Here is a 15,126-nt window from a genome sequence, read left to right on the forward strand (position 1 = left end):
AAAAGGAACTGGTCAAAGATAGATGAAGATATAATGAAAATAAAATATAATGAATATTGAAAATGATCAAATATTCTGTTGTAAACTACAATTCCAGGTTTGGTGGTACCATGGGAATATTCTCCAAAAAGTGGTTGCTGGGTCAAAATCTTGAAACTCTCTTCCTAACAGCATTGGGTGTACCTACAACAGATGGACTGCAATGGTTCATGAAGGCAGCTCACTACCACCACCTCAAGGATAATTAGGAATGAGCAACAAATGCTGGCCTTGCCAGCAACACTCATCCCATGAAAAAATGTAAGAAAATAGAGATAATCAAATCCTGGAATTTGTAACCCATTGTCTTTCTTTGAGGAAGAGGCTACAGGTGAAAACCTCATACGACTAAGGGAAAATAATATATATTTTAATAGTTTATAAATTCTGGAATTAAAAGCTAGCATGAATAACGTTGATCATCAAACTATCAGATTATTTGTCAGATAATGAAGCAATGAGGCAGTCCGTGCCCGCATGCAACAAGACCTAGAAGACAGCCAGGCTTGGACTGATACGTGGCAAGTAATATTCATGCTACAAAAGTGCCAGGTAATGACTATCTCCAGCAAGAGAGAATCTAACCATTTCCCATTGACATTCAATGGCATTGCTAATGTTGAATCAGCTAACATCAATATGTTGGGGGGCAGGGTGGGGGGTCAACATTGATCAGAAACTTAACTGGGCCAGTTACACAAATACAAGGATACAGGAGAAAGCCAGAGGTTAAGTATTCCGTGGTGAATGTCTCACCTCCTGACTCCCCAGAGTCTTTCCATCACATACAGAGCACAAGTTAGGAGTGTGATGGAATACTTTCCACTTACCTGGATGAATGCAGCTCCAACAACATTCAAGAAGCTCAACACTATCCAGGACAAAGCAATCCACTTGATTGGCAACCCATCCACCACCTTAAACATTCACTCTCTCCACCATCAGCACACTGTGGTTGCAGTGTGTACCATCTACAAGATGCACAGGAGCAACTCAGCAATGATCCTTCAACAACATCTCTCAAACCCATGACCTCTAATACCTAGAACAAGTAGGGCAACAGACACATGGGAACCCATGACCTATAAGGCCTCACCCAAGTCTCACCATCCTGACGAGGAAATGGTTCTTCATCATTGCTGGTTCAAAATCCTGGGACTCCCAACTTTTACGACTGGGATGGGAGGAATGTGCAATTCATCTAGCCCCACTACTCCCAGGTCGTACCATTAGCTTAAAAGCGTGTTTTTCTTTCCAGAGTCATAAAAACCATGTGACCCCCCGCCATCCCCTTTGTACACAGCACACCCGAGTCAAGAGGTTGATAGTTTTTTCAACCGCTTAATTACCCTTCCTTGTAAAAGGATGCTTTTTCCAGGAAAAGCAATCAGAGTCCTGCATTAACCCTTTAAGGGACAATGTGTTTTAAAACACAAATTCTTCCAGAATGTCTTTAGTCCTTGAAGACAAACCATTTTCTGTGATTAAAGTCATCGTGACACTATGTAACAGCACTAATGGGGCTATCTTTAGCACATGGTCTGCAGGGTTCAAGCTCAATGCCTACTGTACATCTGAAGGGCAACTAGGGAAGGGCATTGTATGCTGATCTTGTAAGTGACACATACACAACCTGCAAATGAATAAATAAAGGAAAATGATTATCCGTAGTTTTGTAGGGTGGCTAAGTTGTGCTATTAATGATAGAGTTGATCTGCAGACACTTCTTGGGTGGAAACTAAGTTTATTTACAGTATACTTAGCAGCAACTACATGTGTATTTTCTACACTGACTCCTGAGGAACACCGCGCTACTCTCCTATTGGTTACTACATATCATGTGATCTTGTCTAACAAGTATTATTCTTAAAGGTACTGCACACTAAATAAAACCATAATTATTACATTCCTCCCCCTTTAACTCGGCTATACATATTATATTTACAAGTACATATTTTTCAAGACAGCATAATATTTACACTGGAATTTATAAGTTCAGTCTTTCAGGTGGTTTCCTGGTATGTGTGGAATGTCGCAGCTCCACAACTTCAGATTCTTTGTCAGGAACCACCTTTTCCGGAGTTGCCTGAACATCAGGTGCTTCAGTGGGCACTTGCAGTTCTGTATCCTCAATTCTTGCAGGAACATCAGACACGTCAGTCCTGGGTTGATTATCCTCATCAGGAAAAACGCAGACCCAGTCATGATCACCGGTAGAACCATATCTTGATTTGTCTCTCTCTTCCTTAAGTAGTCCACCTGTTATGGATGATCCGGCCTTCCACCTCCACGTGGTAAGGTAGAGGACCAGTCACCGCACTTATTTCACCCAGTAACCACTTTGGTCCTTGCCCGAAGCTCGTCACATACATCGACTTTCCCACAGTAAATTTCATCTTGCGACTATGCCAGTCATGTCTAGTTTTCTGGCTTACAGGACTCCTTTCCCCCCTTCCCCTCTAAATTTGACATTATTAAGTTCAATCTTGCCCTGAGATGATGTTTCAACAATAACTTCGCAGGTGTGACACCTGTTGTTGTATGAGGGGTAGTCCTGTAATAAAAAAGAAAGTATGCTAGCTTGGTAGCCAAGGAATCGCCAGTTAACTTTTTCATGCCCGCCTTGAATGTTTGAACTGCCCTTTTGGCCAGTCTGTTTGAGGAGGTATGGTACGTTGCAGTTTTCACATGAGTGATATCGTTGTGGCTGATAAGCCATTGAAACTCAGCACTTGTGAATGCCGTGCCATTATTGGAAACAATTACTTCTGGTAGTCCATGAATGGCAAAACTCTAACGTAGTTTCTTAATTGTAACGGCCGACATTGGTGACTTCACCTCATATATGTCCAACCATTTTGAATGAGCATCGACAATGAGCAGAAACATTGTTCCGAGGAAAGATCCAACATAGCCAATGTGTAACTGCACCCAGGGTCTACCTGGCCATGGGTGTAACAGAGCTGTCGCTGGCAACTTTTGCATTTGCTGACATTGTACACAGTGCTTTACTAAACTCTATTTCGCCATCCATCCCAGGCCACCATGGATAGCCACATGCTATGGTCTTCATTTGGGAAATTCCTGGATGGGCAATGTGTAGTTCAATTAAAAATGGCTCCCTTCCCTTTGGAGGAACTATCACTCATGCTCCCCACAATAAGATGCCATCCTGGCTGATTATTTCATGTCTTCTGTTGAAGTACAGTTTCATTTAATCAGATATGGGCTCCTGTGACTAAACATGTAGCACTTGTTCTGGTACCTGAGACAGGACTGGGTCCCAACTTGTCCAGTCTCTATCTGTTGAGCACGTGCCGGCGAGGAATCTAAGAAATTTAACAGTAAAACAAATTCCATTAGAACTGGGGTGTGCTCATCATTTTCTTGTAAAGGCAAATGACAAAGGGCATTGACGTTTGTGATTTGATTGCCAGGGTGTATTCGTGTGCTGCCATAATTTAAGCCCTATTGTTATTTCTGTATCTTCTTTCTTTGTGCCTTCTCCTTTCTAGTGCTGACTTTAATCTCGGCCGTCTTTTTGACTTCACTGTTGGCCAGACTTCTCTCAGGTGCAAACTCAACTTGTCTGAGCTAAGTGGCTGAGTCTCCCAAAATTTCATTATTTGTCAGCTTCTTGGAAAATTCTGCAACTTTTGCTTCCAAAGCCTCTTTGGCTTCATTTAGCTGATTCTTCAGCTCTTCCTCTCTTTTTTGGATTTTGTTTGCTGACTCCTGGAAAATTGTACATTTTTGTGTCTTCTCTGCCAACTCATTCTTCAGTTTGTTCAGAGAAGTGCTGAATTCTTTCTGTTTCTCTTCATACTTTTCCATAGGCACAATCTTTGACCTGAGAGGTCCTGTAGTGTGTGAAGGCCCCTCAACAGGTTTTCTTTTTCCCTTTGAAGATTGCTCACCTCGTCTCGAGTTCTGTCATCAAGCAGCTTCGAGTTCCTCTGCTGTTCTTCCAGGTTTTGGCTTAAGACAGCCTGCATTTCTTCAGGTTGTTGAGTCCTTACACACTCCTTTTTCAAAACAGGAAAGCTTCCAGCTTCTTTTTGGAATCCCAGTGGCCAATCAAGGTTGATTTCCCTTAGCCAATTTCACCCTAGAAGGCTTAGCCCTCTGCCTCTCAATACTAACATTGGTAGCTTTGCTGATTGGCTTCCATAATGGGCAGTTACTCTGCTTATGCCTTTTACTTGAATGTCTTCGCCCATATATGTTTTTAGCTTGACAGCTGTTTTTCCTAAACTTAACTGATGTTCCCCATTATTCAAATATCCGAAGGTATCTTCCTCAATTACTGTAGTGGAAGCTCCCATGTCCACTTCCATTCTAAAAAGTTTGCCATTTACTTTCACTGTGACAAATATTGGTTCTGCCTTTCCAACTTTCAGATTAAACAATGAGTAAATGTCTGAATTTGTTGTTTCAGACTCTTCTACATTGTAGATTTCATTGGGCTACTTCTTTTGTTTACAAGCCTACTTGAATCTTTCCTTACATTGTCTCATCATATGTCCATTTCTATGACAATAGTAGCATTTGGTTTTTTAAAACTGTCAATCACTAAAAGACTGATTGTTTTCACCTCTATTAAAATTATGCTTCAATTTCATTGTTATTTTTCTTTATTCTTCGGCTAGCAGGGGCTACTTCCTGCTTCTTGGCAGAGTCTCGCTTTCTCACGTCACTTTTGGCTGAGGCTTCCCGCCCGATGTGGAGGGTGGCACCATTTTGCGCACCCTGTATTGCTTTTGAATCTCTTACTGTGCTTTCCATGGCCAGCATTATCTATAGCGCCTTCTTGAAATCCAGATTCACTTCAGACAATAATTTTTTCTGAATAGTGTTCCCTTTCACACCACACACTAAACGATCTCTGAGCATGTCGTTCAGAGTCGTACCGAACTCACAATGTTCCGTTAGCTGCTTCACATTTGCCATATAGCATGCAATTGTTTCACCTGGGGCTCTATTTCGCAAATTAAACCTGAACCTTTGCATCATGACTGAGGGCTTAGGTTGAAAGTGACCCTTCACAAGGTCCACCAATTCATCAACATTTTTTGAATCTGGTGCACTGGGTGCCATAAAACTTTGAATCAAGCTGTAGGTTTTGCTCCCACAAGTACTCAAGAGGATCGCTCGCCTCTTCTCTTCCCCGGTAATCTTGTTCGCTTGAAAAAATAACTTGAGGCATTCTATGTATTGAGACCAATTGTCTATCACAGGTTCAAAAGGGTCAATTCTCCCAAATTATGGTATTTTGAGAGGGGATAATATCTTCCATTCTAACGGAGCTTACTACTCACAATCACTGGACGAGGTACAGTGCTGATCTCTTTTTAACTTGACTTCTTCTGTTCAATCCTGTTTTATCCTCTTTGCCAGTTTGTTGTAGGGTGGCCAAGTTGTGCTATTAATGATAGAGTTGATCTGCAGGCACTTCTTGGATGGAAACTTTAAATTTATTTACAATATACTCAGCAGTGACTACACATGTGCTTTCAACTCCAACTCCAACTCTACACAGACTCCTGAGGTAGCCTGTGCTATTCTCCAATTGGTTACTACAGATCATGTGATCTTGCCTAACCAGTATTATTCTTAAAGGTAAAAGCAAAAAACTGTGGATGCTGGAAATCCAAAACAAAAATAAAAATACCTGGAAAAACTCAACAGGTCTGGCAGCATCTGCGGAGAGGAACACAGTTAACGTTTCGAGTCCGTCTGACTCTTCAACAGAACTAAGTAAAAATAGAAAGGAGGTGAAATTTAAGCTGGTTTAAGGGGGGGGTGGTGGGACAGGTAGAGCTGGATAGAGGGCCAGTAATAGGTGGAGATAGCCAAAAGATGTCACAGACTAAAGGACAAAGAGGTGTTGAAGGTGGTGATATTATCTAAGGAATGTCCTAATTAAGGGTAGAAAGCAGGACAAGCAAGTACAGATAGCCCTAGTGGGGGTGAGGTGGGGTGAAGGGAAGGGATCGAAATAGGCTAAAAGGTAGAGATAAAACAATGGATGGAAATACATTTAAAAATAATGGAAATAGGTGGGAAAAGAAAAATCTATATAAATTATTGGAAAAAAGGGGGGATCGGAAAGGGGGTGGGGATGGAGGAGAGAGCTCATGATCTAAAATTGTTGAACTCAATATTCAATCCGGAAGGCTGTAAAGTGCCTAGTCGGAAGATGAGGTGCTGCTCCTCCAGTTTGCGTTGAGCTTCACTGGAACAATGCAGCAGGCCAAGGACGGACATGTGGGCATGAGAGCAGGGTGGAGTGTTGAAATGGCAAGCGACAGGGATGTCTGGGTCATGTTTACGGACAGACCGAAGATGTTCTGCAAAGCGGTCATCCAGTCTGCGTTTGATCTCTCCAATGTAGAGGAAACCGCATTGGGAGCAACGAATGCAGTAGACTAAATTGAGGGAAGTGCAAGTGAAATGCTGCTTCACTTGAAAGGAGTGTTTGGGCCCTTGGACAGTGAGGAGAGGGGAAGTAAAGGGGCAGGTGTTGCACCTTCTGCGGTTGCATGGGAAGGTGCCGTGGGAGGGGGTTGAGTGTAGGGGGTGATGGAGGAGTGGACCAGGGTGTCCCGGAGGGAACGATCCCTGCGGAATACCACCGGGGGGGTGTGAAGGGAAGATGTGTTTGGTAGTGGCATCATGCTGGAGTTGGCAGAAATGGCGGAGGATGATCTTTTGAATGCGGAGGCTGGTGGGGTGATAAGTGAGGACAAGGGGAACCCTATCATGGTTCTGGGAGGGAGAGGAAGGTGTGAGGGCGGATGCGCGGGAGATGGGCCGGACACGGTTGAGGGCCCTGTCAACCACCGTGGGTGGAAAACCTCGGTTAAGGAAGAAGGAAGACATGTCAGAGGAACTGTTTTTGAAAGTGGCATCATCAGAACAGATGAGACGGAGGCGAAAGAACTGAGAGAATGGGATGGAGTCCTTACAAGAAACAGGGTGTGAGGAGCTGTAGTCGAGGTAGCCGTGGGAGTCGGTAGGCTTGTAGTGAATATTGGTGGACAGTCTATCACCGGAAATTGAGACAGAGAGGTCAAGGAAGGGAAGGGAAATGTCAGAGATGGACCATGTGAAAATGATGGACGGGTTGAAATTGGAAGCAAAATTAATAAATTTTTTCAGGTCCAGACGAGAGCATGAAGCAGCACCGAAGTAATCATCGATGTACCGGAGAAAGAGTTGTGGGAGGGGGCCGGAGTAGGACTGGAACAAGGAATGTTCCACATACCCCATAAAGAGACAGGCATAACTGGGGCCCATACGGGTACCCATAGCCACACCTTTTATTTGGAGGAAGTGAGAGGAGTTTAAGGAGAAATTGTTCAGTGTGAGAACAAATTCAGCCAGACGGAGGAGAGTAGTGGTGGCTGGGGATTGTTCGGGCCTCTGTTCGAGGAAGAAGCGGCCTTGCACACTAAATAAAATCATAATTACTACATGTAGCTACAACATTGCACAGTCAGCTACCATTCTGCATTAGCATTAGTGCAACATTATTTCACTGAAAGTTCTACAATGACCCTCTGACTGAATGAGAATTTAATTCTTTGCTTAAGCCTGCATAAAACCATTGCAACAATGGAAATCCATGTCTTTTTGCCAACCAGGTAGGCTGGTTCTAATCTCAACAATCTTGTTTGATGATTGAGCCGTGTGTGCCCTACAAGCAGCCAGAAAACTAGTTTGAATCAAGAAATTTCATCATTTAAATATTTATAATTTAAAAAAATTAAACCACAGTCAAAACCTTAAGAAATGAGACTTCACACTTAATAAAAGCAATAATTCGCAATAATTACTACTCAGCACATTGTTGAAAGAATCTCTGACAGCTAATCCAGGCTTAATTAAATATGGTTAAATATATTTAATTAAGCCATAATTCAATTATTGTTGACTGGCAGTAATTGGCATTTATTGCATATTTTAAAAGCACATTAGCTGAAATGGATATGAAGATCTTCTGTGGCGAGTTTAGTTTATATCTACTATGTAAATGCAGCAACTTCACGTCATTCAATGCATTTCAATGAAGAGGCAAAAGAGAAAGTGTCATCTTTGGCAAAGATAATGGCAGAGTGGAGCAACTAGGACAGCAGCTACTAGATTTTTGAGTTTAGTTATACACCTGCACCTTGCCTGAAATTGCTGCATATTTGGGCATAATGATGTGCCATTAGCTCCACTGTGACAGCAAATTAAGACCCATTATAACTAACTTTTACCTGTTGCAGCAAGGTTTTTGATAAAGGGGCACAAATAGGTCAGTGTAAAATCTAGAAAAAAATCATTTGTGTCTCAATTTCATAGTACTGCTGCGCTAGAATAATAGCTTACATAGAATTATATCGCAAATAAAAAACAGAAATAGACCATTGAGCCCAACTAGTTTGTGCTGTTGTTTATACTCCACACAAGTTTCATCCTATTCCTTCTGCTTCAGCTCAGCCTTTCAGCATATCTTTCTATTCCTCTTTCACTCATGCACTCATTTAATTTCCTTCTGAAAGCATCTAAGCTATATTTGCCTTAACCACTTCATGCAATTGCAAGTTCTACATTCTAACCACTCTCTGAGTAAAGATATTTCTTCTTATCTCTCTATTGGATTTATTCATTGTGCTTCACAAGTTAACAGTTCTCTAGTGGGCTTACAAATTGTACCTTAATGTAAAATACACCAAACAGAAAACGGCCAGGATTGTTCAGTCAATGCTGAAGGAATAGTACTTGCCACTGATCTTGAAAAAGCCGCCTATAATGTTTTAGTGGAATTGAAAGTGTAGCCTTCCTCTGTTTGCAATGTGGCTTTGAATTTGGCACCTTCTACGGAGTATCTGTGGTGTCTAACAACAAGACAGACAGTAGGCAGGCTGATCAGCCAATCAGACTGAAGCATTCTCATAGATGGAAGAGCAGGAAATAAAAAGCAGAGAATATAAATCACATTTAAATTACTGTGCAGAAATGTAATACGAATTGTGACATATGCATGGGGTTAAAGGTGAAACATAACTATTGGAACTTTTTTAAATTAAAGAAAACTTCAATTTTTAAATGTTCTTTTGAGGGAATAATGCCACATACTTGTAAAAATAGATATTTGGGGCCAGAGAGTTTGTTCAGCAATAGTTATGATTTAGTGCTCTGTTAAAAACTCAGTTGCTCCTAACTAAACAAGGCTTAACTTTTTCATTTTCATTCTTGCAGTAGGAATAGTGTTCACAACAACCAATGATTTCTATATTGATTTCAGCCTTGCTGTTGGGCTTAAAGGACCAAATACCATTTTTGTTCTTTGTTTTCTTGCATTCTGTAATAAAATTCCAGTTATAAGGTATTAAACACATGAATTCCATTCCAGTAACAATGCACTTACTTTCTATCTATGTACTGTTCAGCACTGAACACCTTGTTAATAGTCTTGTTTTGGTGCTCAATTGTTATATTGATGTTTCTCTGCTGGACAGTGATTCAGCATTGAACTTTCTGATGCTTTTTAGGTGGAGGATGCTGGTAGAAGCAAATTGCAAATCAATAATCCAAATCAAGAGGGTTTTGTCCAGTGATTGGACTTCACAGCTCCTTGCTAAAAACTGTAATTTTTAATGCAACAATAGGTACTATTTTTTATATATTACTGTGTTTTTCACATCTGACTTACGGGTGGAATTGCCAGTGCATTTGTGTCCAGAGGCAGACTTGAAGCAAACGCTAGGCAGAAAAAATTGAGGAAATTTGTAGAAAATATGATAAGCATTTAATTATATTATGCAAAATGTCCTCGTTCTTTAATGCCCGTCTCATGATTCAGGTCTGACTGTATCTTGGTTCATTTGGTTTTGCCCAACGCTATGCGGAATGAGGAATTTCAATTATGAAGATAGATTGGAGATAGATTGGGACTGTTTTCCTTGGAGAAGGCTGAGAGGAGATTTGATAGAGGTATTCAAGATCATGAGGGGTCTGGGCAGAGCAGACAGGGATAAACTGTCTCCACTAATGAAAGGATCGAGAAAGAGGGGGCACAAATTTAAAGGAATTGGCAAAAGAAGCAAAAGTGACATAAGGGAAAAATCTTTCACACAGTGAGCGATTAAGGTTTGGAATGCACTACATAAAAGCGTGGTGGAGGTAGGTTCAATTGAGGTATTCAACAGGGAATTAGACAGTTATCTGAAAAGGAAGAGTGTACATGGTTATGGGGAGAAGGCAGGGGAATGGCACTAGATGGATTCAGAGAGACAGTGCAAATGCTATGGGTCAAATGGCCTCCTCTGCGCTGTAACAATTATGTGATTCTGTAAAGAACTGAAAACAGTTCAAAACAAGTGTAAAGTTACATCCAGAGTTTTAGATGCAGGAGGAAACAAAATAATTTTCAGATGTTTTATTATGAATTTTGTTATTAAAAATATTCATCCTCACTGAGACCTGCTTTTTACATAGGATTACATTACATAGGATATATGGCATAGAAATAGGCTAATCAGCTTGACCAATCCACTCCAATGTTTTTGCTCCACTTGAGTTTCTTCTCATCTTTTCTCATCTAAATCTACCATCGTAACTATCCATTATTCCCTTCTCCCTCAAATACTTGTCTAGCTTCCCCTTAAATTCCCCTTATTCGCTTTAACTGCTCCTTGTGGTAGTGGGTTCCGCATTCTCATCACTCTTTTGATAAAGACGTCTCTTCTTAATTCCTCATTGGGTTTCTTAGTGACTTTATTATATTGATGGCCTCTAGTTGTGCTCTTCCCTGTCAAGAGGAAATATTCTCTTTATATCCACTCAATCAAAACTATTTATAATTTTAAAGACCTCTATTAGGTCACCCCTCAGCCTTCTTTTTTGGAGAGAAAAGAGAACCAGCCTGTGATTCCTGATATGTATACCCACACATTTCTTATATCATCCTTGTTAATCCTCTCTGCACTCTCTTCAGTGCACCTTTTTATAACATGGCGACCAGAACTGCTGCAGTACTCTAAGTATTGTCTAACCAAGGTTTGTACAGGTTTAGCATAACTTCCACACTTTTCAATTCTATCCCCCTAGTAATAAAGCCTAGTGCTTGGTTTTTTTTATGGCCTTGCTAACCTGTGGCATAACTTTTAGTGATTGAAGCATTTGTACCCCATGATCCCTTTGTTCCCCCACCCCATCAGGCTTTGCACTTTCCAACTAAAAAGTGACCTCCATATTCCTCCTAACAAAATGTACTACTCACATTTACCTGTATTGAACTTCATTTGCCAATTGTTTATCCATTCTGCAAGTTTATGAATGTCCTCCTGTACTTTTTAAAAATTTGTTCATTCATGGGAAGGCCAGTAATTGCTGACCTTCTATTGTTCAGTTCTGAGTAGCTTGCTAGGGCATTTAAGAGTCAACCGCATTGCTATGGGTCTGGAGTCACATGTAGGCCAAACCAAGTAAGGATGGCAGATTTCACTTCCCTAAAGAACATTAGTGAGTTAGGTCGGTTTTTCAACAATGATGGTAGTTTCATGGTTACCATTAGTGAAACTAGCTTTCAATACCAGATTTTTTAGTTTATTAATTGTATTTAACTTCCACCAATTGCCAGTGTGGATTTATACCCATGTCCTTAGAGCCTGGACCTATGGGTGCTAGTCCAGTGACATTACCATTACACCACCATCTCCCTAATTTATTGCAGTACTCCTAAATGTTGAGTATCCCACCCCTCCAATTTGATGTCATCTGCAAATTTAGAAATTGTGTTTTTATTCCAAATCCAAATTGTTAATGTAAATTGTGAACAGCAGTGGACCCAGAACTGACCTTTGTGGAACACCACTTCCCATCCTCTGCCACTCTGAATAAATACCCTTTACTCCCACTCACTGCTTGCTGTCTTGAAGCCAGATTTTGCCATTTGTCCCCAACTCCACGTTCTCTAAACTTATTCATTAGTGTGTCGTGGGGCACTTTATTGAAGGCCTTTTGAAAATCTAGATAAACCAAATCTACTGCATTCCCACCATCTACTCTCTCTGTTACCTCCTCAAAAATTTCAATAAAATTGGTCAAGCAAGATTTTCTCATTGGAAATCTATGCTGACTATTCATTATTGTGTTTCTCATTTCTAGATGTTCTTCTATTCTCTCCTTCAGTAAGGATTTCATTATTTTTCCTACCACTGACATTAAGCTGACTAGTCTATAATTCCTTGGACATGTTCCGTCCCCCTTCTCAAATACAGGAATTACATTAGCTAGTCCTCTGGCACTAATCCTCTAGATTATTTTAAAATATGTGACTCAATCCACCTGGATCATGGGTTTTTAACCTTTTTCAGTTTTTTTATTCAATGCATCCCCTTTTAATTTTAAGTGTATTTATCTCATTATTCGCCTCATCAGTCAATGTCACTTCGACCTGTTCTATCTTTTTTTTTGGAAAAATATACTTTATTCATAAAATATCTGAAAGAGCATTACAAAATATTTCTAAATGGCCATCACAAAAAATGCAATCATGTCCAACTTTTCCACATGGATCATGAGGTGCTTCAATACAATCATTGAATATTACAGTCATTTCAATATGGTTATTACAGACAGTCAGACAGTGCAATGGTATTGGAGTTATTGACATACATCACGTTGCACTCTCAGGTGCTTCAATACAATTATGATACATTTAGTTTTCACTACATACATTCATTGTGAGTCATACAGCCTAAGGGGGTCTATACAATTCCCAGCCCTTCAGTGCACTATGGCAGAAAGGTCTTAGATAGCCACCTTTCCATATTGCACCTGCTGCCCCAAGCTTTAGTGCATCCCCTCAGCATGTAGTCCTGGACCTTAGAATGTGCCAGTCTGCAACACTCAGTCAGGGATAATTTTTTGCACTGGAAGACCAACAAATTCCAGGCAGACCAGAGGTGGCCATTTTTTTTGAAAAATATACTTTATTCATAAAATACCTGGAAGAACATTACAAAATATTTCTAAACCTCCATCACAAAAGGTGCAATCGGATTCAACTTTTACATATGGATCACGAGGTGCTTCAATACAATCAATGAATATTACAGTCATTTCAACATGGTCATGACAGACAGACAGTGCAATGTTATTGGAGTTATAGACATACATCATGTTGCACTCTGAGGTGCTTCAATACAATTATAGTACAATTAGTATTCAGTGCTAGTATTAGTATTAATTAGTATTAGTATTCATTGTGAGCCATACAGCCTGAGGAGTCTATACTTTTCCCAGCCCCTCGGTGCACTATGGCAGAAAGGCCTTAGACAGCGACCTTTCCACATTGCGCCTTTGCGGCGGCTGCCCCAAGCTTTAGTGCATCCCTCAGCACGTAGTCCTGGACCTTGGAATCTGCCAGTCTGCAATACTTGGTCGGGGACAACTCTTAAACTGATAAGAACAGATTTTTTTTTTGAGAACTGTACTTTATTCATAAAATATCTGGAAGAACATTACAAAACATTTCTAAATCACCATCACAAAAAGTGCAATCATATTCAACTTTTACACATGGGTCACAAGGTGCTTCAATACAATCAATGAATGTTACAATCATTTCAATATGGTCATTACAGACAGTCAGACAGTGCAATGGTATTGGAATTATCAACATACATCATGTTGCACTCCGAGGTGCTTCAATACAATTATAATACAATTATTATTCAATGCATACATTCATTGTGAGCCGTACAGCCTGAGGGGTCTATACAATTCCCAGTCCCTTGATGCACTATGGCAGAAAGGTCTTAGACTGTGACCTTTCCCCATTATGCCTTTGCGGCAGCTGCCCCAAGCTTTAGTGCGTCCTTCAGCACATAGTCCTGGACCTTGGAATGTGCCAGTCTGCAATACTCGGTTGGGGACAACTCTGCACTGGAAGACCAACACAGACCAAAGAGCGTCTTTCACCGAGTTAATGATCCTTCAACTGCAGTTGATGTTTGTCTCAGTGTGTGTCCCTGGGAACAGCCCCTATAGCACAGAGTCCTGTGTCACCACGCTGCTCGGGATGAACCTCGACAGAAACCACTGCATCTCTCTCCAGACCTTCTTTGCAAAGGCACATTCCACAAGGAGGTGAACAACGGTCTCGTCCCCACCACAGCCACCTCAAGGGCAACGTGCAGAGGGGGTGAGACTCCTGGCCTGTTGGAAGGATCTGACGGGGAGGGCCTTTCTTACCACCAGCCAAGCTACATCTTGGTGCTTGTTGGAAAGTTCTGGCGATAAGGCATTCTGCCAAATGACTTTGACAGTCTGCTCGGGGAACCATCCGACAGGATCCACCATCTCCTTTTCCCGCAGGGCCTCTAAGACGTTACGTGTCGACTACTGCCTGATGGACTTGTGGTCTGGAGGTGTTTGTCCGCATAAATGTTTCCACGAGGGACAGGTGGCACGGCACGGTCCAACTACTTGGAGCATTCTGTAGCAGCGTGGCCAGATCCATCCTTCGCAACACCGGGGACAGGTAGAACCTCAGCACGTAGTGACACTTGGTGCTTGCGTACCGAGGGTCTATGCACAGCTTGATGCAGCCGCACACAAAGGTGGCCATCAGGATGAGGGCGATGTAAGGGCATGATTTTTCCCCCCTTATCTAGAGGCTTGTACATCACATCCCTACAGACACAATCCATTTTCAACCTCCAGATAAAGCAAAAGATGGCTCAGGTGATCACCATTACACAGGAGTGTGGAATAGGCCATACCTGCACCACATACAGCAACAGCAAGAGTGCCTCACATCTGATGACCAGGGTCTTACCCGCAATGGAGAGGGCAACTACCAAAATGAAATAATTATTTGCCATTTTGCCACTGCTCTATTGTTAGCTGTGGTAGTATCCAGTCTATCCCCATCACAGCCTTCCTTTTTATCAATATGCCAGCAAAATATTTGACTATTTTGTTTTATGTCCCTTGATAATTTAATTTTGTGGTTCCTCTTTGCCATCCTAGTTGGTTTTTTTTTACTTCTCTCCGACTCTCTTGGTATTCTCTCTTATCATGCTTATC

This window comes from Cetorhinus maximus, chromosome 6 (assembly GCF_964194155.1).
Source record: "Cetorhinus maximus chromosome 6, sCetMax3.hap1.1, whole genome shotgun sequence".
Classification (NCBI taxonomy): domain Eukaryota; kingdom Metazoa; phylum Chordata; class Chondrichthyes; order Lamniformes; family Cetorhinidae; genus Cetorhinus; species Cetorhinus maximus.